The following is a 20842-nucleotide window of genomic DNA, read 5'->3' on the forward strand; positions in this document are numbered from 1 at the left end:
TTACTGCAGCGGAAGTCTGTGTCCTCTTTGGGGAGTCTGGGATCTTATCCCCTTCTCCCCCATTGATTCTTCTGTCGCTGCCCACAGCAAAGGAAAGAAATGACACCTTTGCCCTCGCTTATGGAGCAAATATTTGTCTAGTAAAGTATGTCTCAAAAGCACAGTATGTGCCCCCTTAAATATAAATTTGCTAACGGGGAGAGTAATAATGGACCCTGTTTCTTGCGTAAGGATGTCTACACCCAATGGTAACCCTGATAGTCAATTTGCTTGCATGGAACGGAGTGAAGTGCAATATTTAACTTCGCCCACAACTCACCAGTGAGTTTCTGGTTTACTTGCTGCCAGAATTTGCGATAGGCAAGTAGTTCTCCTTTAAGGATTTGATGCCACAAATCCTAAGGGTGTTCTTCAGAGATTTTTAAAATTCTTCCAAATCCCCTCTCTCCATCTATCACAGTTTGCCCAAGTATTCTGGTAAATATGGTGACTTTATTCTAAAAGTTGGGGTGAGAGGCAGTGTGTTTTTCAGTTGGGAGTTCTGTGTGTATGTGTTGTATGTATGTGGGGAGAGGGTGTGGTTTGATGTATTTGTTTTGAGAAGGTACTGTTTAGGAAATGATTGATTCTTGGGGAAACTAAAGAACACTACATTAGCTGGAATAGGTAGTGGTAATAGAGATTTAATGCGTTCTTTCACATGTTTGGTTTATGGCTCTCTCAAAAGATGCCACACACTAGACTAGGGACCATAAAATTAAAAAAAAAAAAACAAAAAAACCCAGCAGGAAGAAAAGCCTTGTCTCTTGGGCTTGCAATTTAATGTACTACAAAAAATCAGCCCAAACAATTACATCTTAACTGGACCAAGAAAATAGAAATTCTCAGTTTAAGAATTTTAATATTTCATCTGATCATTACAACAGTTTTATGAGGCAGTTATTATCTGTCTTAACAAATGAGAACACAGTCTACGGAACCAGAGTGTGCCAGAAGCAGGATTTGAACCCAGATCTGCCTGCCTGCCTGCCTGGGCTTTAAAAGGTGAACGCCTCTTATCAAGTTTAAGCTGTGCTGAGGCTGGGTCATGTGGATAGGACCTTTCAGGTTTATGACTTTCTGTGAGTCTGTGGATATAACACGCAAGGAAGAGTGAACTGTGGATCAGAGGTGCAGTGCTGAAGAAACACAGGACAAGCATATGTAGAAAAGGAAGCCATATCCATGTCAATGTGTGGCAAAAACCACCACAATATTGTAAAGTAATTAGCCTCCAATTAAAATAAATAAATTAATTTTAAAAAAAGAAAAGGAAGCCAGCAACTCCACGTGCTTTCTAATTGTGTGCCCAAGTTGAGCCCTATGGCCATTTCATAGATGTTTTCAGGAACAGGCTCATGTAGACGGAAATCACAGGATACGTCAGAGGAACAGTGGGCTCCCTCAATTGTTGTCGACTGAGGGCTGAATATACCTAACAGCTGAGAGAGGCAGGACACTAGGGTTTTCTTTCCACACTAATCAGTCCATGGATACAGCCCAGGAAGACAATGGGGAGGGTGGCTGCCAAAATTGAGGGGTCCAAGAGAGTTACTGGAGTCTTATAAGCTAAATTGAGGCTTGTCTTAATTTGCACTGTCAAGGTGATCGCCCAGAAGATTCTGACATTTCCAGATGATTGCTGTTTGGCTTGATATTCATATAGATAGTTTTGGCTAATACATCTTTACCCCTCAAAGATATGGCATATATATATATACATGCATCTCCTCTGCTGAGTTTGGTTTTCATGTAAAATCTTTATTTTCTGGATGAAAGGAAACATTGTTGACCACCCAATAGGCAAAATGTTGCTTGATAATGGTTTTGAATGAACAAATTCTCTGTGATAAGATATCTTGACTTCCTGGTACCATAATCGCTAAAGGAGACTTCAGGGAGTTTTTGGGCATTGATTTGGGGGGGGCAGGGAACACTTGGCCCAGAGGACTTTGATAGTTGTCTCACTGTTTTCCAATATTTATAAGAGTAGTTCAAGCATTGATTAAGAGAATCCATCAGGGCTTTTAAGTGATAAAATATTGTTTTAGTTTTATCTCCAAAGTCATTTCAAGTTATGGCCCCAATGCATTCTACTTACAACTCCATTTTATGTTTGCTTTTTAAATCTTTATTAGTCAGCAGCATTGTTTTTACATATTAGTATGTCCATCTGCTATGGAAGTTTTTCTTGAATTTCCTAAAGAGTGTGACAGTAGCATAAAAGATAGTAAGAAAAAGACTAGTGAGCAGATTCTCCGGCTATATGATAAAAATAATCGTATTGGTTTGTGTATTTTGGGCCGTGCTGGGTCTTCGCTGCTGCATGGGCTTTCTCTTCTTGAAGAGTGTTGGGGCAGCTCCCCCGTTGTGGGGCGGGGGCTTCTTCCTGTGGTGGCTCCTTGCAGAACACGGGCTCGAGGGGCACAGGCTTCTGTAGTTGCAGCACATCGGCTTATAGTTGAGACTCTTAGGGTCCAGAGCACAGGCTCAATGGTTGTGGTGCCTGGGCTTAGTTGTTCTGTGGTATATGGGATCTTCCTGGATGAGGGATTGAACCCTGTCTCCTACACTGATAGGTGGATTCTTGTCCACTGCGCCATCTAGGAATCCCTCTCCAGCCTTTTTGTCTCTCTTTTTCTTTCTATGTTTATTTGCAAAAGGGTAAGAACCTCTTGTATGTATTTCATCCTCTATATTTTTAAAATATAGAATGGCAGTGAAGATTTTTCTGCTTTCTGTTAGTTTTGCTGTTGCTGTGTTGCTGTTTTTGTCCTGTGTTATATATTAAAGAGCTGTTTTCTTCCTCTGCTAGGGACCTGCATAGAATCACATACAGATCAATGTCACCAAGGTTATAGAAACCAAGTAAAATCTTGATAGTATACACTCAGCAGCGGCGCTCAGATTTTTAAAGAGTTGTTTAAAGACAAATCAACCATTTGAACTAATGATGAATTTTCATCAGCAGTTGAAATTGTTACTGAGATGAAAGGTAAGTCTTGAAAACAAAGGACTGCTTCAAGCCAGCTGGCCATCCCCTTGTCCCTGCTGGGGGAGCTTCCCTATGGCCCGCCTAAAGCCTGGACACTTAAGTTTGGGCCCCTCCACGGCCCAGCTGTCCACCTTAGGCTGATGTGCGCTCTCAGCAAGAGAGCCTGCATCTGGGCCAGGGTGAGGTGGCCTGCTAGTGGCCAACCAGCTGGGGAGCAGGACCTCAGCTGGTTCTTGGGTGTGTAATCTATACCCAGCTTGGACTCCGCTCTTCAGCTGTCAGTTTGTAGGATGGTTTCTGTCTGGACATGTGGCTCTGGGAAGGGGCTTAGAAACAGAAATAGCATCTTCCTCTGGGTGGGCACCTGCCATCTTACATGGAAGAGAGAGGCATGGAGAAGGAAAAATAGCAGCATCTCCTTGTTCAGGGACAACCCAGTTGCTGAGCTAAGGTCCCTACTTGGGAGTGTCACCACAGCAAAGAGGACCGTGATGTCTGGAAGCTCTTCCTGCCCTTTTTTGGCAATCCCTAGTAGCAGTCAACCGATTTTGAAGTCTTTGCTTACAGTGACTGAAGGAGCATCATGGTTCTTTTGAAGGAAAATTTTTCCTGCAGTCCTCACATTAGTGAACATTCAAATTTTGAATGTTTTCTTTTTACCTTTTCCAGTAATGCAGGAAATTCGTTTCTAGTAGCAAAGATCATCAACTAGCAATTACATTAAGTCTTTATCAAAGTTGTTGTTTAGTCTCTCAGTCGTGTCCGACGCTTCGTGACCCGCCAGGCTCCTCTGTCCATGGGATTCTCCAGACAAGAATATTGGAGTGGGTTGCCATTTCCTTTTCCAGGGGATCTTCCTGACCCAGGGATCAAACCTGAGTCTCCTACACTGGCAGACAGATTCTTTACTGCTGAGCCATCAGGGAAGCCTTATGAAAGTTAATGATAGTTAATTCTTTGTTGTGCCTGGGATTAGTGATAAGAGTTGCCAGTTCCCTAAATCTGATTGTTGTCTTTTGGGATTCAAAATTACTCTTAGGAAGGTGTATCCATGTGGACGGTAGTTTTAGAATTCGGTTTTTAATTTTTTTTTAATTGATCATCTTTGAACAGATACAACAATGTGGCAAGAATTATGCTTGGATAATCTGGTTGATAGGAGAATTGGTTATTTCAGTGTGATTTGCCATAATAGGTCTGATTAAGAATATGAAAGAAATAAAATGACAAAGCAGTTTTAAGACTAAGCAAATTTCCATATTTTGGAGAGGACATAAAAAGTATGTAGATAAAGCCTTGATGATTTTCAGGTTGAGGATGTCTAAGAGTAAGTGCCAGCACTCTTTATGTTCTTATAGAGACTAACATACGAGAAGGGACATCTTCGCAGGTGGATTACTACTTTATTTTTGAAAGGTTTTGGGTAAGTTGTGCTATGGTAAAAGGAACCCTTGACTGAGTGTCAGGACCCAGAATTCACCAGGGTTTTGCCACTATTCACAAGACCTTTGGATCCTCCTGTGAACTTCTGATTCTCAGTTTCCTTATCTGTAAAATGGGGAAGGAGTGGGTGGGCAACACATCTATTCATTCTAAATTCTCTTAGCGTCTAATGTTCCTCTTCTCAGATGTTTCCTTGGGAGGGAGGGGCAGATGCGGAGCTTCTCAATAGGCCTCCTTTTTTGGGGGAAATAAATCTTAATTTCTTGTTCATCTTGAATGGTCTGGTGAATATATTAGAACTGCAGAGGCAGAATTCTTTGGGGACCCTCCAGCCCTTCCCTTAATGGAATGAAGTCTTACTGAGCCCGAGGCTGCTGAGTGCCTGAGCTGAGTGCTGTGTCTATTCAGAGTGGAGGCTCACCAAGTGTCTGTTGACTGAATTAATAAAGAGATATCTCTGGAGCTTTTGTAAATCTGCCTTGTGTGGCATCCAGCAGAGGAAAAGGCCCAATCCCTTGCCGTAAGAAGTTTCTAGTCTTTGTGAAGACAAGCTGTAAATGCATGTTCCTTTCAGTCATTTAACAGGAGCTCTGTTTATAAGGCCATATAGGATGAATTGTCAAGTGGTTGATACAGACAGGAACTGCTTAAGAGTTCAGACTAGAGGGGAGGGAGGTGGAGCCAGTCAGGGAAGACCTCATGAGTGAATTTCAGGCTCTATTCTTGGAAGAATCCAGGTGCTGCTGACAGAAATAGCAGAATCAGAAGGGAAGCCTGGTTTGAAAGGAACAACAGGGACTTGGTTTGGAGTTCAGACATCCCAGCGAGAAGGACGGAGCACCTCCGTTTCATGCGTGGAGTTTGGATGTCAGCTGTAACTTGCAGTTTGAGCAGTTTCCGTTTCTGCCATGATCTCATGCTGCTGATGGGCTCCTGACCACCAGTGAATTTTCTATCCCAGGCGAGAAACAAATCCAACAGCTCCACTTGTCTGTCACCTGAACTTATTAAAATTCCGAGGGACATGTGTTATTTAAGATTTCTTTATGTCTGTTTGGAACTAAATAATTCATGCTGGCAAGGATTTCGTTTACAACAGAGAGGGAGCATGTTCTGGTGGGAGGGAGAATAAAAGAGCCTTTGATTCATTTGCCTCAGGGTTCCCGCGGGAGGGCCCAGGCTGCCTTGGGCTAGCGTCTTATTTTGGACTTTGGAAGCCATCTTAGCTCAGCTGTGTGAGTGCCAGCCAGCGTTGGAGGAAAAGAGAATAACCCCATTGGATCACACGAACCCCCCTCCTGACTGTGGATGGAAGGGTTTCTCCCATTTCACATTCCTTGCATTAATATGGTGGCTCACTTCCCCCAAGTGAGAGCTCCATCTGAATCTGCCACTTGAGCTTGGATTGAAGTCACAAGGCTTCAGTGCCTCTATCTCATCCACGAATGTACAGGAAACTTATCAAGACCCAGGTCTCCTTCTGCTCCCCCTCTTAGGCAACAGGCATAAATAAAATCAGCGTTCTTTTCTTCTTTAGATTACTCTTGGGGAAAAGTGGCTCATTATACCATGGATTTCCGCGGTCCTTAAATTAGTAGCCGCTTCATTTGCCAGCGCTGGGGGCGCCCTAATGCAGTGGAGATGAAGATGCAGGCCTGTGGAATTACTGGGGAAAGGCATTTTAGGAACTGGAAAACTTTTTCCCATTCTAGGCTTGTCTGTGTGAGCACCTCACCTCCTACAAGAATGCATTAACTGGAAAAGAATCTTGGATATTTTAAGCAATTCTTTTATTCATGGAAGCAAAATGCTCCCTTACGGAAAAATTCTCATTGCTGAATGCATATAAAGTAGAACGCAATAGCTTTTGACCCTCCCACAGCCTGCTATTAAAAAAAAAGTTAAGACTGCACCCGAAATGCATGCTTGGTCGTTATCTGGGTTACATTAGCCCTTGAAGCATTCTGATTACAACTTGTAGCTGCCAAGCCCTGTCCTGCAGTGTTATCTGGTACAAAAATTTTCCATGTGGTTGTTTTTAGCAGAGCTACTATATGCAAACTGCACGTGAAGATGTGAATTGCAAAGAAATAGAGCTTCTAGGAGGGGAAATGTGAGTGATCTTACATTTTTTTCCTACTCTTTAACTATTCTTTCTGTGTGTTTCGGAGATTTTTATCATAATTCCAAACTGAGTTTTATTTTTATACACTGGAAAGAACGCCAAATGTACCACGAGTTTTTCGTTTGGTGGTAGTTTTTTTTTCTCCCAGCTTTTTTCTTTGAATTCATACTTGGCCTAGGTAATTCCCTATGTGTTCAAAACAAAACAATGTCCTAAAAGAAAAAAAAACAAATGGCTACATTGTTCCATGAATTAAAAACAATATACCGACAGTCCAAACATTTCTCTTCAATGTAAAACTCTTTAGTCATTTTTTTTTAAGAAAGAAAAATACTAAACTTTGCTTTAACTATCCTGCTTCACTGTTTTTCTTTTCCCTTTTTATTTATTTTCCTTTGTCTTGACTCATGTCATTTAAATTTTTTGGAAAAGTTTTATACATAGTTCTTTAAGAATATCACACATGGAAAAAGAAAACATTAAAATTGCATTTTACTTTTCATCCTCTGGTTGGAAGCGGTGGGGGGAAAATGTTAATTAATAATAAGGGTTTGTAACTGACTTTCTTGTTGCTTGGTTTTTTAAATTGAATATTTGTTGTTATTGCCTAGAGATATTTAGCTGTTATATGTGGAATACGCAGGTAAATATAATTTTAGTTGAGGCTTGCTTTTGTGGAATATAGAATGCAGGGCAGTAGTATCAGGGCATGGAGAAGTCTATTGTTGTTTTTATTCCATTTGATATTCTGTAATTAGTATTTCGTGTTCAGTGTTTATCATAATTAATCTGTTACATTACCCATTGCTATAGAACTTTACCTGCTAACTTTTTTCAAGTGGGTATGAGGTGGAAAGCACTCTTTCCCCTGGAATCCCAACCCTCTTGCTCTCTTCCCCTCTGTTTCCACTTTTCCTCTGTAGTGGAAGCCTCGCCACCAACACCACAGAGTATTCAGGTCAAAATCCTTACACACATGTCCTTTCTATTCTCTGAAATGGGGGGAGTTGTTTATGTCCTGTTATGTGGTAATCAAGACTAGGAATCAGAGTGTTCCAGCCAGCAAGTTGATTGTTTTTCTCTCCCGAAATGCACTTTTCAGTTCCTACTTTTGGGAAATACAGTTAGGCTGCTTTCTAACTAGCCGGACTCCTCCCTGAAATGACAACCTAGTTAAAGATTTAAGTACCTGCTGTGCTTTCTCACCCCAGTCCTCACATACTCCCATCGGTGCCTAAGCCAGAGCCATCCTAGCCAAGATGAAAGTGCTTCTGATTGGGGATGGCCGCCTGATTTGGGGGAAAGACGTGCTTTCATCTTTGTCTCTTAGAGGAGAGGCACTTGGTAAAATGCTACTTCAAATGTTTTGAATTCCACTGGTGTTACCTAGAACTTGACAAAGAAGGCTCTTGGGCTAGGGAAGTAGTATCTGACGTGGTCTTCTCTGGTAGCTCAGACGGTAGAGAATCAGGCAGCAATGTAGGAGATCCGGGTCTGATCCTTGGGTCAGGAAGATCCCCTGGAGAAGGGAATGGCAATCCACTCCAGTATTCTTGCCTGGAGAGTTCTATGGAGAGGGGAGCCTGGCGGGCTACACAGTCCATGGGGTTGCAGAGAGTAGGACGCGACTGAGCGACTAACACACACACACCCACACACACACACACACACACACACACACACACACCCACACACACACCCACACACCCACACACACACACACACACACACCCACACCCACCCACCTTCTGGCAAGGTTATAATTGACCCCAAAGTTGTGTAGGAGGACTGGATTTTACAAGTTCTCCCTGATAATTTCAGATTTAAATGGTTGAAGTGTTGGGGAAAGGTAAAAGGAAATCCTGAGCAAGTGAGAATGTGGAATATTTGAGAAGTTAATTTGTTCCTGGTGATGCTGTTGTGCTTGCGTGCTCAGTCATGTCTGACTCTTTCGGGACCCAATGGATTGTGGCCCACTAGGCTCCGCTGTCTGTGGGATTTTTCCAGGCAAGAAAACGAGTGGGTTGCCATTTCCTACACCAGGGATCGTCCCAACCCAGGGATTGAACCCTGGTCTCCGGCATCTCCTGCATTGACAAAGTGAAGTCGCTCAGTCGTGTCCGACTCTTTGCGACCCCATGGACTGTAGCCTACCAGGCTCCTCTGTCCATGGGATTCTCCAGGCAAGGGTACTAGAGTGGGTTGCCATTTCCTTCTCCAGGGGATCTTCCCAACCCAGGGATCGAACCCGGGTCTCCCACATTGCAGGCAGACGCTTTATCCTCTGAGCCACCAGGGAAACCACTGAGCCACCTGGGAAGCTGGTGATGCTGCTGCATAAAACCAAAGCCATTTGAGTAATCTTCCCAGGGCATCTAGGTCATTTACCAAAAGTGCATAAAATTAAATTCATGCTATATAACAGTATTCTTTCTTCCTTCTCTTCATTTAAGCAGTGAAATAGTCCAAATGGGAAAAGCCTACCTGGTGTTTTTATAGTTTTAGCATATTTTTTTCTGGATGATTTTCATAATGACCCATAGTGTACACAGTAGAAGATGTGTACACATGATCTAAATACAAAGAAAATCATGGCTTCATCTATCATTCTCTGGTGTTTGTAATAGGATATGAATTGCCAGAGGACAAAGATGGCATTTGTTCTCTGCGTCTGAAGTGCCCGGTGTGGTACCTGGCACAGTCTTTGGAATAGCATGACCGAGTGACTGTCAAATTCTAAGCCTGAAATTATAAATCATCTAGTTCAATGTTTCTCAACCTTTTCTAGCCTATTTGTTTTATCACGTGTTATTTGAGTGTCCAGTGGTTTTTAATCCAGTTTTATTTTCTCTGATTTGCGTTACAAAAACAAGCCGATACATCGAGTATCTTTCCCAATTACACTTATCTCCTTCCCTAGCGGAAGAGTTCAGCCTCCTCTTTTTACAGGAATTGGCCTCCGGGAGACTTCATTGATTTGTCCAAGGTCATACAAGTTAACCAGCTGTTCTGGCAGGGCCAGATCTCTTACTTCAGAGGTCAGGCCCTGCAGTCCTTGGTGGAATGCTGGCTGAGAATAAGGCCTTGGGAGGAATTCAGGAGAGGCCCAAGAGCGCGCTGCCTCTACCTTACGGGAGTCCACGTGCTGCCGGGGACATAGAAGGCGCTGGGTAACGCAAATTATGCTACAATCAGTGATGTGTGGTACCACAGTCTATAAGAATTCAGCCAAGGGAGGTGAGTTCAAGGACGCAAGGAAGGTATTATGAAGGGGTCCAGAGAGATTTCACCAGGACCGTAAAAGGTGGATTTGGTTTTCAAAGACAGGGCTACGGTGAGACTCCTGTACCTCCCTTTCCCAGCCAGACTCACGGGTGGGTGGTGTCCACTTGATCTCCGCCTCTTCCTTACTTGCCGCTCATCTAATAATGGAATACAGCCTGGGTCTTTTTCGTCCCTTCTTACCTAACTGATTCCCACCAAAGTCCCCCGTGGTTGTCCAGTCTAGCGGAATTAGATCTGAACGTTTTATTTTTATTTATTTACTTCCTGGCTGCTCTGGGTCTCGGTTGCTGCTCAGGCTTTCCCTGGTTGTGGTGAGCAGGGGCTGCTCTTCGTTGGGGAGCACAGGCTTCTCATTGTGGTGGCCTCTCGTTGCGGAGCACAGGCTCTGGGGCTGCAGGAGTTGCGGTATGTAGGCACAGTAGTTGTGGCACGTGGGCTTAGTTGCCCCTCGGTGTGTGGCATCTTCCTGGACCAGGGACTGAACTCGTGTCCCCTGAATTGGCAGATGGATTCTCAACCGCTGGGCCACCAGGGAAGTCCGATCTGAACTTGTTAATTCTTATTTTTCATGGCACTCTTGACTCTACTGTTGGAGATGATCAGTACGTCTTCTCAAAGTATGTTCTTCCCCGTGCCTTCCTGATGCCAGGCTCTGGTTTCTGGAAGTGTTGGTGCTCCTAAGGGTTCTAGTGCCAGCTAGCCCTGGCTGATCTCTCATGTCATGCTGGTAGTAGTTCTTCACCCATTGGGGGTTCATGAACCTTTTTGAAAATTTGGTAATAGCTCTATGTTCTTCATTTTCGCAGAATTCTTTTTTTTTTTTTCTGCCTGACTTGTGCCCACATCATGGTGGTGGTTCAGTATTTTTTTTTTTTAATGAAGTATAGTTGATTTACAGGTTTGTTACTTTCCAGCAAAGTGATTCAGTTATATATATGGAATGTATGTGTATATATATATATTTTTTTTTCTTTTTTTCAAATTATTTCCCATTATAGGTTATTACACGATATTAAGTATCATTGCCCATACTATACAGTAGGTTCTTGTTGGTTATCTATTTTATATATGGTAGTTTCCATAAAAATTGATGCTCTCGAATTGTGGTGCTGGAGAAGACTCTTGAGAGTCCCTTGGACAGCAAGGAGGTCAATCTTAAAGGAAATCAATCCTGAATATTCATTGGAAGGACTGATACTGAAGCTGAAGCTCCAGTATTTTGGCCACCTGATATGAAGAGCCCCCTCACTGGAAAAGACCCTGATGCTGGGAAAGATTGAAGGTGGGAGGAGAAGGGGATGACAGAGGATGAGATGGTTGGATGGCATCACCGACTCGATGGACATGAGTTTGAGCAAGCTCTAGGAGGCAGTGATGGACAGGGAGGCCTGGCGTGCTGCAGTCCATGGGGTCACAAAGAGTCGGACACGACTGAGCGACTGAACAGAAGTGTCCCTAGAATTCTTCCAAACTGACGCACAAACCTTATTGTCTTCTTCATGTTCCCTAACCTTTTTAAGTCCATCTATGGATCTTAAAGTCCAGTGAAATGCCCCTGAATTATGTGCTGATGATTCAGAGATACAGTTGCAGCACATTTCTCTCTCCTCATCCCTGGCTCTGACGGGTGAGTAGATCCCTAACTGCTTCGACCCCCACAGCAACGCAGAGCCGTGCTCACCATCCTCTCCCTAAATCTGTCCTCTCTCCTGCTGTTCGCTCTCTCTGCGTCAGTCACGCCAGCTTCCCTGCAACCCTCCTCTCCCCTCTGGCTTAAACCAGATGGTTTTCTTTGTTCTCTCCTTCTCCACACCCAGTGACCAAATCCTGTCTCTTTTATCTTCCAAAGATCTCTTGACTTCCTGACCTATGTGTTGCCTAAAGCTGTCTTTTTGCCTTTCTGCGGGATTTTTACAATAGCCAGTCCACTGCCTGGCTCCATCCTTCCTGAGTCACTTCAGTTGTGTCTGACTCTTTGCGACCCCAGGGGCTGTAGACTGCCAGGCTCCTCTATCCATGGAATTCTCCAGGTAAGATTACTGGAGGGGTTGCCTTGCTCTCCTCTAGGGGACCTTCCCCATCCAAGATTCAAACCAATGTCTTCTGCATCTCCTGCACTGCAAGCATATTCTTTACCACTGAGCCACTGAGGAAGCCCGTCTATACCAATGCATAGATATTAATATAGTGATATCTGTTGACATATAGATATTTGTTGTTTAGTCACTAAGTCATGTCTGACTCTTTGCAACCCCATGGACTGTAACCCTCCAGGCTCCTCTGCCCAGGGAATTCTCCAGGCAAGCATACTGGAGTAGGTTGCTGTCTCCTCCTCCAGGGGATCTTCCTGGCCCAGGGAGCAAATCTGTGTCTCTTACACCTCCTGCATTGGCAGGCACTTTACCACTAGTGCCACCTGGGAAGCCCATCCTTGTGCCCATTCAAACTGTCTTCATCAGGGCAGCCAGCACAGCCTTTCTGAAACCCTGATCATCGCAGTTTGAGGCTGCCCTGCAGGGTTCCTTAGCTTGGAGGAATGCTCAAACGCCCTCTCAGCTGGCAGGGCCTTCTGTGATGTGGGCCCTGCAGGTACTTCCTCCTCTCTCACGAGTGTCGCTTCAGTTGTACTGAACTTCCAGGTCCCCACTTGGCCTCGTGATGGGTCACTCTGTCCTTGACCTGCACTGTGTGCCTCTCTCTGCCAGGAATTCCTGGCCCCACCCTCTCTGCCTCCACTCCCAGGCTGCCCCTGGAGCCTCCCCTGAACTCCCCACCACCAGCGTCACTCATCCAAGCAGACCCCGTGGACCCAGAGTATCTGTTTTGTTCTCCTTTGATGCTTGTTCACTCCTGCAGCACAGCGCCCATCACCACAGATGGCACTTGTTTAACTCCTTGCTTCCCATTTAGAGGCCAGGTCCACGTGATTATTCATGAGCCCCTGGTACTTCTGCCCTTGTGGGTTCCCTTCCCCCGCTCAAAAAAAAAAAAGAATAAAAATTTTATTTTGCAGTCATATCCAGATAAAGATGAATATATTCCAAGGTGGATTTATTAGTAGGTAGCTGTTAGGGACACACCACTCTGGTACTCTAGCCTGGAAAACCCTATGGACGAAGGAGCCTACTGGGCTGCAGTCCATGAGGTTGCGAAGAGTCAGACATGACTGAGAGACTTCACTTTTACTTTCCACTTCCGTGCATTGGAGAAGGATATGGCAACCCACTCCAGTGTTCTTGCTTGGAGAATCCCAGGGACAGGGGAGCCTGGTGGGCTGCCATCTATGGGGTCACACAGAGTCGGACACGACTGAAGCAACTTAGCAGCAGCAGCAGCAGCCGTTAGGGAGCTGACTGTGGCTCTGATCATGAACTCCTTATTGCCAAATTCAGACTGAAATTGAAGAAAGTAGGGAAAACCACTAGACCATTCAGGTATGACCTAAATCAAATTCCTTATGATTACACAGTGGAAGTGAGAAATAGATTTAAAGGACTAGATCTGATAGATAGAGTGCCTGATGAACTATGGACGGAGGTTCATGACATTGTACGGGAGACAGGGATCAAGACCATCCCCATGGAAAAGAAATGCAAAAAAGCAAAATGGCTGTCTGGGGAGGCCTTACAAATAGCTGTGAAAAGAAGAGAAGTGAAAAGCAAAGGAGAAAAAGAAAGATATAAGCATCTGAATGCAGAGTTCCAAAGAATAGCAAGGAGAGATAAGAAAGCCTTCCTCAGCGATCAATGAAAGAAATAGAGGAAAACAATGGAATGGGAAAGACTAGAGATCTCTTCAAGAAAACTAGAGATACCGAGGGAATAGTTCATGCAAAGATGGGCTCAATAAAGGACATAAATGGTATGGGCCTAACAGAAGCAGAAGATATTAAGAAGAGGTGGCAAGAATACACAGAAGAACTGTACAAAAAAATCTTCATGCCTGACATAATCACGATGGTGTGATCACTCACCTAGAGCCAGACATCCTGGAGTGTGAAGTCAAGAGGGCCTTAGAAAGCATCACTATGAACAAAGCTAGTGGAGGTGATGGAATTCAGTTGAGCTGTTTCAAATCCTGGAAGACGATGCTGGGAAAGTGCTGCACTCAATATGCCAGCAAATTTGGAAAACTCAGCAGTGGCCACAGGATTGGAAAAGGTCAGTTTTCATCCAAAGAAAGGCAATGCCAAAGAATGCTCAAACTACCGCACAATTGCACTCATCTCTCAAGGCAATGGCACCCCACTCCAGTACTCTTGCTTGGAAAATCCCATGGATGGAGGAGCCTGGAAGGCTGCAGTCCACGGGGTCGCTGAGGGTCGGACACGACTGAGCGACTTCACTTTCACTTTTCATTTTCATACATTGGAGAAGGAAATGGCAACCCACTCCAGTGTTCTTGCCTGGAGAATCCCAGTGACGGGGGAGCCTGGTGGACTGCCGTCTATGGGGTCACACAGAGTCGGGCAAGACTAAAGTGACTTAGCAGCAGCAGCACACGCTAGTAAAGTAATGCTCAAAATTCTCCAAGCCAGGCTTCAGCAATACGTGAACCATGAACTTTCAGATGTTCAAGTTGGTTACAGAAAAGGCAGAGGAACCAGAAATCAAATTGCCAACATCCTCTGGATCATGGAAAAAGCAAGAGAGTTCCAGAAAAAACATCTATTTCTGCTTTATTGACTGTGTGGATCACAGTAAACTGAAAGATTATTGTGAATTCTTCAAGAAATGGGAATACCAGACCACCTGACCTGCCTCTTGAGAAACCTATATGCAGGTCAGGAAGCGACAGTTAGAACTGGACATGGAACAACAGACTGGTTCCAAATAGGAAAAGGAGTACATCAAGGCTGTATATAGTCACCCTGCTTATTTAACTTATATGCAGAGTACATCATGAGAAATGCTGGGCTGGAAGAAGCACAAGCTGGAATCAAGATTGCAGGGAGAAATATGAATAATCTCAGATATGCAGCTGACACCACCCTTATGGCAGAAAGTGAAGAGGAACTAAAAAGCCTCTTGATGAAAGTGAAAGAGGAGAGTGAAAAAGTTGGCTTAAAGCTCAACATTCAGAAAACTAAGATCATGGCATCCTGTCCCATCACTTCATGGGAAATAGATGGGGAAAGAGTGGAAATAGTGTCAGACTTTATTTTGGGGGGCTCCAAAATCACTACAGATGGTGATTGCAGCCATGAAATTAAAAGATGCTTACTCTTTGGAAGGAAAGTTATGACCAACCTAGATAGCATATTCAAAAGCAGAGACATTACTTTGCCAACAAAGGTCTGTCTAGTCAAGGCTATGGTTTTTCCAGTGGTCATGTATGGATGTGAGAGTTGGACTGTGAGGAAAGCTGAGCGCTGAATAATTGATGCTTTTGAACTGTGGTGTTGGAGAAGACTCTTGAGAGTCCCTTGGACTGAAGGAGATCCAACCAGTCCATTCTAAAGGAGATCAGCCCTGGGTGTTCTTTGGAAGGAATGATGCTAAAGCTGAAACTCCAGTACTTTGGCCACCTCATGTGAAGAGTTGACTCACTGGGAAAGACTCTGATGCTGGGAGGGATTGGGGGCAGGAGGAGAAGGGGACGACAGAGGATGAGATGGCTGAATGGCATCACCAACTCGATGGAGATAAGTTTGAACAAGCTCCGGGAGTTGGTGATGAACAGGGAAGCCTGGCGTGCTGCAGTCCGTGGGGTCACAAAGAGTCGGACGTGACTGATTGTGTGTGTGTGTTAGTGTTAGTTGCTCAGTTGTGTCCAACTCTTTGTGACCCCATTGACTGTAGCCCTCCAGGCTGCTCTGTCCATGGAATTTTCTAAGCAGGAATCCTGGAGTGGGTTGCCATATCCTTTTCCAGGGAATCTTCCTGACCCAGGCGTCAAACCCGGGTCTCCTGTGTTGTAGACTGATTCTTTACCATCTGAGCCACCAGGGAAGATCATATATATAAAAGCAAAAATCATGAGATATTTATTATGTCAAAAATGTGGTCCTCAAGCTACTTCACTAATGTGCACAGTTCCCCATGACGTGTCTGTGTGCAGCAGTGACTTTTAGTGGCAGTGGGGTGGTGATTTTGCCCCACTGGGAACATTTGACAGTTTCTGGAGGAGATGTTTCTTGGTTGTCACCACTGGGGGTGCTACTGGTGGCTGATAGGTTGAGGCTGTAGGGTATGGTATGTGTGCTCAGTCATGTTCGACTCTTTGCGACCCCGTGGACTGTAGCCCACCAGGCTCCTCTGTCCATGGGGTTTCCAGGCAAGAATATTTGCGTGGGTTGTCATTTCCTCCTCCAGGGGATCTTCCCAACCCAGGGACTGAACCCAAACGTCCTGTGTCTCCTGCATTGGCAGGTGGATTCTTTACCTCTGAGCCACCTGGGAGGCCCTGGTTGAGGGAGAGAGGCTGCTAAACAAGCAGTGCATGGGACAGCCATTGCAACCAAGAATGCCCCAGCCCCAGATATCAACAGGGCTGAAGTTGGGAAACACTCGCGTAGAAGAATCCTTCATAAAACCTGGTTCGGACAACTGAATAATTCATTTGCTTTATTTCCCCATGTTTCCTTTAAAAGCCACAATTCACATGCAGGACTGTGTTGCAGCCCTGGACACAGGCACTTCCTTTTCTGGCTTTAATAAGATTGAGAAAAAGATGGCTGAGCTGTAGAACCCCCAGAGTTTGGGTCTGTGCAGCCCTGTCACAAGAGTTCCAGTGAGAGACATAAATCTTTCTCCCATGATACATGGTCTGTTATCATTTATGTCATTCCCCCAAATAGAGGTTTGTTTTTTTTTCCTTTCCGTGCTGATCCTAGCTGGAATATAACCAACTGTTGTCTGGGTGGGGAGGGGGATGCTGAATCATTTATTCATGCTTTTTATTACCTCTTGGCTTGAATATCACCCTTCATTGTTCACAAGCCGCTCAGCTTGTTTACTTTTTATAAATTACATGTAATCAGTCCCCTTGCAGGTCTGGCTACTGTAATTGGCAGCAGCCACGGAGCAGGGCTGACGAGCCTGCATTTGTGCTGATGTCTCAGTTAGTTCAGTCTCCACACTTCCTTGCTGCTTCCATGTGTATTTCAAAAGGAAGGTGATCAGAACTACCACACTGCTCTGTCTTCTCGGCTGGCTGCTCTGATGGCACTTGTTTATATAGTCCCGTGGAGTCCCTGTGTCCTTTGGTGCAGGAAGAATCAAGGGTTTGGGGGCAGTGGTCCTCACGCTTTCGTGTGCAGACCCATTACCTGGGTGACTTCTGAAATAAAAATTCTGCAGCTCTACCCTTCTTTTGAAACTTTTCGTAAATCTCGGTAGAGGCCCAGAAAACTGCATTTTCTGATTCAAAATCCCTGCTGATTCTGATGTAGGTGGTCTTTTAACTTACACTCAGAGAAATGCTGAGTTAGCATGGAAAAAAAAATGGCAAGAAGAAAGAAAATCCCGTGGAAGTAAATGTGAATAGAGAGTGGGATAGACAGGCAAGAATCAAAACTCAGAAAGGAACTTCTGCCTGTTTTCTGTGAGATGAGGGCCTTGTGCTGGATGCTTTTTAAAAATGTGTTTAAACAAGTAAATAATAAAAAAAATATGTGCTTAGCGTTTTCCTGCCGTGATTTTGATCAAACTCTTCTTGATGACAAAAGTGAAAGGGAATTTTTGGAAAGGTTAGAATATAAGAAGGTGCCTGACCATCGCCAAGAAACTCAAAGATGTTACGAAATCAAGGAAGCTATTGTGTAGGTATCGATTTGAAAAAGAATGAACATTCCTGAATTGAGTTTTCTGAGTGGCTTAGAGACTAAGAGGAGAGGTGACAGAGGATTAGCTCCTTGCCGGAAGTTCTGGTTTTTCTGGTTATTGGATCTGAAAGCATATTATTAATATACAGTCCAGATTTTCCGGGATCGTTCTGATTTCAGATATTTTTTCCCATTGTAGTTATAGTACATGTCTGGTTTGCCTTAATTTTTGATTAGTTGAGACATGGTTGGTTTGTAAACGGGGCTTAAAATAGTTCTGCTTGACTACAGTTTTGTTTTCAAATTTCTGTCTGTCTCTCTCTCTCCCTGTGTATAATGTATATATTCTGTTTCTTTGAACCTAAACTTGACCATCATCAGCTTTTGTTAAATCCTTCCTACCTCTGCTCTAACCATCTCTTCATCAAGTGTTCTTTGCGTTTACTTTACCCTAACCAGTTCTATGACAACGCGCTCATGTTTCCGCTGTGGGAACCCAGAGTGTACTGCAGTCTTTTCACCACCCTGAGCTGGCTGACCTTTCCTCCTTCCTTTCTTTCCCACCAGCCTCCTCGCTCTCTCCCTTCCCCTCCTTTCCTTACTCAGGAACCCTTCAGCCTCCTAGATACTCTGTCCATCTGCCCACAAGATCTTAGAGAATCTTCCTATCTGCTTTGTAAGTGTTTAGTATCATTATTGTTATTAAATGAAGTGTCTACCACACCCTTTCACTGCACTGAGAGTTCAAGTTCAAGTACGTTGAGTTAGTAGATCACTTTGTTCCCGAAGTGAATAGAAGGACTGTGGATGGCTGGTGGTGGGTCCTGGAACCAGCTTCTACCAAGAAAAGCTAGACTGCTGTGACGTCTGCCCTGCGTGAAGAATTGAAGGCTGGGCTCCCGACTTGTTCTTTTTATTCCAGGTGATCTTACTGTCTTGTTTCTCTGAGTTTTAAATCCATATACTTGGAAGACCTCTTTTCTTAGGAGTCTCTTGATATTTCTAGTTATTTTCTCTAGAATTTATTCTAACCCATATGTTGTTTAACATAGTGGTAGATGTTTCCAAAGAATATTTAAATTTGCTGAAAACAAGTATAAATGCTCTTAGGGAGAACCACAACATTAAGTAGTCATCCAAGTGCAGTGTAAAAACATACATAGCTTATAAATTTTCAATGGGAGTCTTTTAACTTAGAAATTTCTGGTTTTGGTTCAGCATATAGGGAAAAAAAAGTTATAAAGTATTTATTAAAAAGTTATGAAATATTAGCAGAAGTTGTAAAATATTAGGTAAGTAGAGGTATTGCCCTTTGCTTAAGTTACTAAAGGGAGATGTCTTTTTCAGAATTAAATAAGACATTATTAAACTGAATATACATATTTAACTTCTAATGATTTTATATTTGAATAGAAAATGCTTAGATTAACTTAAAATTCATAGGATGTTGGCACTTTGTCTCTGTGTTTTAAGATATGATTTTTATTTAGTGTTCAGTTCATTTCAGTTGCTCAGGTATATTTAAAAGTTTAGTGTCTCCTTACTGATTTTAGTGATTCTTGAAAAACTAAAAGATAAGTCTTTTATGATAGGTTTTATGTACACTAAATATTTTAGCAAGTGTGACTTTTATTCCTAAGCTAGAGAAATGGTTGTATGTTGAGAAACCCATGTTCTTATTAACTAAGGGATGTTGGAACATGGATATGGAGGTATTTTTAATGTTTCAGATAAAGCTCTAGACTTGCAAACGTTCCTGTTTGTAGAGAGTCTGTTGTGTTTCTAAACAATACTTTCCAAAGCAGAACAAAATTTCATAACTTTGAGATCTTTATTGAAATACTTAAGAAGAAAATGACTCACGGATGGTAACTTTAAGAAAAGTAGTGAAAGGAGAAAAACCTAACTACTGATCCCATTCTCAGTGAGAAAAATGAGGACCTAGGGAATTGAGGCCAAGGAAATAGCCCAGGTTGAAGGCCAGTTGGTTTCAGCAGGCAGAGGAAGTCATGGGCACAGACTTCCTGACAGCCAGCCCAGGGCCAACCCCAAGCAGCCACATCTGCCTCTTCAGTGCGCTATTGTACTTTCCAAAATTCGAGCATTTTAGCTGCCCTGGAGAGCGGTGACTATGGTAGGTTCAGCCCAGTTTCTTACCTTTTTTTTTTTTTTAAAACTATTTTTAATTGTAAAAAAAATCCCCACATGACATACAGTTTACCCTCTTACTAAATTTTAAGTGCACTGTGGAGTAATGATAAGTGTGTTGACATGGTCGTGCCACCCCAGTCTCGTTTTGCTTCTCCGTCTTGTCTCTGGAGCCTTGAAAACATCTGAAGGGCCTTTAGACCGGCACCGTTTGGGAAGGCCTGCACCTCACCTGCGTTTGCTCCTTCCTCAGTCGTGTCCGAGTCCTTGTGACCCCATGGACTGTAGTCTACCAGGCTCCTCTGTCCATGGAATTTTTCAGGCAAGAATACCGGCATGTCTGCGTGCTAAGTCACTTCAGTCATGTCCAACTCTCTTTAACCTGATGGACTGTAGCCCAGCAGGCTCTTCTCTCCAGGGGATTCTCCAGGCCCGAATACTGGAGTGGGTTGCCATTTCCTCCTCCAAGGGATCTTCCCGACCCAGGGATTTAACACACGTCTCCTGCGGCTCCAGCATTGACAGGTGGATTCTTTTACCACTGAGCCACTTGGGAAGCCCTCCTTCCTGGTAGTAGGAAGTTAATTGTGTGGAATTTGCTCACCTGATCCCCACAGATGATCCTACTTTATTGCCTATTGGAAATCCCACGCCCCTTTCTGCCCCAGAGGAAAAATTCCTTCCTGATTGTAGAGTCTGTGCTTAGTTTTATCTTGAGCATATGAGCGTGACTCACCCTGGGTAAGTATGTAATCCCATTTATACCTTTCTTCCAACCTCCCTTTAATTTTTAACTTAAGATACTGGATCCTGATTTCCTGTGTAAGGCCCAGTGATTTGGGGACTAATTTAGGGACCAGGCGATGTTGAGATTTTTTTGGAACTGGCACTTTCCATTCTGCTGACAGTGAAGCTGCCTGGCCTGTTTTAATATTCAGACTATGTGTGGAATGTCTGTGTGGATGAAGAAACAAGTTAAAGCTTTTTGGGAGGCAGGAAGAAAGGGGAATGAAACTTTTTAGGTAGTCTGATTTTGTGGGGA

At 43.8% G+C, this 20842-nt stretch overlaps 1 protein-coding gene across 3 annotated transcripts in view; it reads left to right on the top strand.

Moving 5' to 3' along the window:
- Nucleotides 1-20842, top strand: part of GAB1 (GRB2 associated binding protein 1) — a 125789-nt gene that overhangs the window by 1787 nt on the left and 103160 nt on the right. The window contains exon 1 of one of the 3 annotated variants that reach the window (XM_018061567.1): nucleotides 18409-18574. The exons of the other annotated variants lie outside the window; for them this stretch is intronic. The gene's annotated coding sequence lies outside the window, so the exon portion shown is untranslated. Of the gene's footprint in view, nucleotides 1-18408; nucleotides 18575-20842 lie in introns of those variants that run through there. 3 annotated transcript variants of the gene reach the window in all.

The sequence above is a fragment of the Capra hircus genome, chromosome 17, assembly GCF_001704415.2.
Source record: "Capra hircus breed San Clemente chromosome 17, ASM170441v1, whole genome shotgun sequence".
NCBI classification, from domain to species: Eukaryota; Metazoa; Chordata; class Mammalia; order Artiodactyla; family Bovidae; genus Capra; species Capra hircus.